The following is a 4,396-nucleotide window of genomic DNA, read 5'->3' as shown; positions in this document are numbered from 1 at the left end:
GTTCTTCACTCCAGAAAGGCAGCAGAACAGGAGACAAAAGTTTGGGAAAAACTAGCCAAAATGTATAAGACCACAAGAGACGTCATCTTTGTATTTGGATTCAAAGCCCATTTCAGTGGTGCCAAGACAACTGACTTTGGTATGACTTAGGATTACTTGGATAATGCAAGAAAAATGAACCCAAAAATTGAGTTGCAAGACAGAGGATGTATGAGAAGAAAAAGACCTCACGAAAAACAGTGAAAGTAATGCAAGAGCAGAATGAAGAAAGTCAGGGGGACTACAAAGCCAATGTTGGTGCTGGCAAAAAAGTGAACTGGAGATTCAACAACTGAAGGAGAAACACTTGGCAGTGACTTCATCTGTGGTGATTGTGCAGATTTTTGATGAGAGAATTAATAAACCAGAAATTAAAGAAAAAAATGAAAGTATCCTCATGATCCCTATAATGTACCAAACCACAGCAAGGACAAACACCCACCAGAACAGAGATGTGAAACATCATCTCAAATAACCAAACTATTTACTAGTAAATGGGTACATTCCTATTGCAACTTGAAGGTACATGCTATAAAATAAATGAACTATGGTTTAAAGTCATTTGGAGAATCCACAAGCACTTTCTCCAAGAAATGCTTCTCCAACCTAAGTAGAATTTTTCTGATTTAATTCTTTCTCATCTTTAAAGCTTTCTGGTTCCTCTCAGTATTTGTCTGACTTGACTCTCAAAGTCTTTTCTTTGGAGTGTGCCATAGCAATTATGTTTCTCAAGGTCAGGTGATAGGTGGCAACTAGGAGAGCTCAGGTCCAGGTCCTGGCTTCACCATAATTCCCAAAAACTCCTTTGGTTAATGAAATGCAAGTCTGATGGATTATTATTTCTGGATCTTGACTCTGTAAACTGGATTAGCCCTTGCAGTCTCTGGACTGCTACAACAGACTAGAAGGCTAAGACTTGGGGCCCTATGGGCTAAGTGCCCAAGGGCACTTTTGGTCACTTACTGCCCACTAAAGTGGGTTTATTCAAGAGTGATAATTTTCATGAAAGCTAAACATGGTGAAAAAGCTATTGTATGTAAACTATGTATCTGTACCCAAAACTAATATTTGTAGATGTGAAACTAATTTGTTCATTATTTTTTACAGAGAATAGAGAAAAAAGGTTTAAAATGTGTGTGTGTGTAAGTGAAGAAATGCCACTTCTCCCCTAACTGTGCAAGGCTATAAATCATACTATTGAGACAATTGTGCATGTATTTACTTCCTCTGAATTGTATTGTCACAACACAGTCGCCAAGTATTGGTCTATTTCTACTGCAGAGAGTAGTGCCTGGAATTTGTCAGGGTACCTCTGCTATTACTCTGTGGGTTGTGTGGTTGTCAGGATTACTTTCAGTGTGTATGCATGGGAAAGGTGCTTGCGGTGGGTGGGAGGTAGGCAGAGGTAGAGGCAACAGGAAATATGAAGAGTAAGAGATTTACCTAGGAAGAATATTTTCAAAAAAAAAAAAAAAGAAGAAGAATATTTTCTTTCTCAGAAAGAGTAAGTCTGGTAAAGAAATATAGTGTATAAAGGAGCAAATATTTAGGAAAAAAACCCCAATTTTTATTTTTTAAAAGACCAATTTATAATATTAAATTTCATGCTGTTAATAATTCCTGAGTAAAACAATTTTATGTATAGCATGACTAATTTCTCATATCAAGATTTAGTAACAATAACAGAAATTTACAGCTGGAAGGAAACTTAGTACTCTCCTAGACCTTGCCTTCATTTTTAAGAAGAGAAAACAGAGCTAAAAGGTTGACTTGCCAGAGGTCATAGTCAATGATAAAAAGGCTAGGATCCAGGTCTCATCATTTCCTCTCAGATGTCCTTAACACAAATAATTTTGAAATATTAACTTTTCCAATTTGCAGAGCTTTTCATTTGAGCTCCACAACACATTTTCACATAAATAATATTTGTAGGAGATATTATAAGCATTGCACCACATCCCAACATGAACATATTTCAAATCTGTACCTCTCTACTTTTAATTCATTTTTTTACTAAGAACAGTTAAGAAAAGATGTTTGTATATAGGTCTATATTAAGAATGCTGCCTTAGACTATTCTTACCAATTTAATTAACATGAAATATATCTGAATTACAATTTTAAAAATTTACAGCAACCATCAATCTCAAAGATAGACCTATTTTCTAAAAGTCATACCTTCTAAAATCAAGCAAATTATGAAAAAGGGGAAGTGAACATGAATCTTTTTGAAAATTACCCAGCACTCTAATTGAAAGTCCTTTACCCTTCTACCGTTTTTATTGTTTTTCGTCTTTCCCCCAAACTACATATAAATAATATGAGAAAGTTCTTCATCAATCCATACAAAGTTTTTAAGCAACCAATGTAATACTACTTCATTACAAGTCCTCTGGGTACAGAATCTTTTGGTGTGGACATGGAACAGACCGACGGAAGTTTCAGTCTTCGAAATGCTAGCTCAGAATAAAGACCAACATGTGGAGGATGATAAACTAGTCTGGATCCCCTTAATAAAAAGACCAATTTTCAATAAAAATATGGTGAATACATTTGTATGTTTAAAAATGCACAACTGTTTATGTTAAAAATAAAATAGCTTTGGGGGGAAACCTTAATAATGAATTAATCAAATTCATAGCACAGTTTTTATAAGAAAATATTTTCTAGGTTCCTTGTTTGGAGGCTGGGAAACTGTCTTCCTTTTGTCATGGATAATGGCCACTGGCATAAAGGCAACATGGAGGCTCAAGGAATAGGCTCTCCTCTCCAGAGGAACACAGCATGAGCACAGTACAAAGACAGCATTAGTTATGTCTTCGTAAGTCAGATGCTCAGAATCCATAATACCTAGACTCCTATTACTGTTGAATGGGACAATCTATAATAATGCGATCACAGTGATTACAGGTCTGAAAGGGATAAAATAACATTTTGTCCAACTCATAAAAATCTCACCGGATCATGAACATCTAAGTTTCTAGTTTATGTCATATATGTTCCAAATCTCATCACCACTGAAATCTTAGGGTATAGGTATTATCATCCTCATTTAGCAGATGAGAGAACTGAGAGACTAAGAGAAGACAAAACTCTGGATCAATGACACATCTCCAAAGGCAAGAGAAACAAAAGCAAAAATGAACAACTGGGACTTCATCAAGATAAAAAGCTTTTGCATGGCAAAGGATATAGTCAACAAAACTAAAAGGCAATCTATGGAATGGAAGAAGGTATTTGCAAATGACATATCAAATAAAGGGCTAGTATCCAAAATCTACAAAGAACCTACCAAACTCAAACCCAACAAACAAAAATTCCAGTCAAGAAATGGGCAGAAGAGGGGCAGCAGCGGCGGCGTCGGTGGAACGCGGAGGGGGCGGAGGGAGTCCGCGGCGGCGGCGGCTGCAGTAGAGAAACGGCGGAGACCGTGGCGGACACCCGGCGGCTCATCACCAAGCCGCCGAACCTGAATGATGCCTACCGGCCGCCCAGCAACTTCCTCGAGATCGATGTGAGCAACCCGCAGACGGTGGGGGTCGGCGGGGGCCGCTTCACCACCTACGAAATCAGGGTCAAGACAAATCTGCCTATTTTCAAGCTGAAGGAATCTACCGTTAGAAGAAGATACAGTGACTTGAATGGCTGCGAAGTGAATTAGAAAGAGAGATGCAAGGTTGTAGTTCCCCCGCTCCCTGGAAAAGCGTTTTTGCGCCAGCTTCCTTTTAGAGGAGATGATGGAATATTTGATGATAATTTTATTGAAGAAAGGAAGCAAGGACTGGAGCAGTTTATAAACAAGGTCGCTGGTCATCCTCTGGCACAGAATGAACGTTGTCTTCACATGTTTTTACAGGATGAAATTATAGATAAAAGCTATACTCCATCTAAAATAAGACATGCCTGAAATTTGGTGAGAAGGGGCAAAAAAACAAAACAAAACAAAACAAAACAAAACAAACAAACAAAAAAAAAAACACACCTCTCCCTGACTATTAATGGTTCATACGCACCAGTGAAGAGTTCTAACTCACTCTCAGCATGCCGCACAAAAACTGGTATAACATGCCCTCGGTATACTAACATCCATACGCTCAGTTTGGTTTGGTTTGGTTTTGGCAGTTGACAAGAAGTTAATTTGCTTTAGTGAAAATCCCTCCTTCCAGCCTTTCTATATAAATAGCTCTTCCTTGCTATAATGTGGTCCCCATGATCACCTCGCAGACCTGTTACTCCAGTATAACCCGCAGTGTCCTAACTAAAGTTACTGACTTGGTCTTATCTGCACAGTTTTTGTGTCCTGTTTGCTTCTTGAATCTGATTAACTAGAATATTTCTCTTATCCTTTTTAATATGT

General features: G+C 37.9%; 1 pseudogene; it reads left to right on the top strand.

Annotated features, from left to right (window-relative positions):
* The first annotated feature begins 206 nt into the window (after positions 1 to 206).
* On the top strand, positions 207 to 3,971 carry LOC116574113 (annotated as a pseudogene).
* The last annotated feature ends 425 nt before the right edge of the window (positions 3,972 to 4,396 follow it).

Source organism: Mustela erminea, chromosome 15, assembly GCF_009829155.1.
Source record: "Mustela erminea isolate mMusErm1 chromosome 15, mMusErm1.Pri, whole genome shotgun sequence".
NCBI classification, from domain to species: domain Eukaryota; kingdom Metazoa; phylum Chordata; class Mammalia; order Carnivora; family Mustelidae; genus Mustela; species Mustela erminea.
The sequence above is the reverse complement of the archived record's forward strand: the minus strand, read 5'-3'. Positions and strand labels throughout refer to the sequence as shown.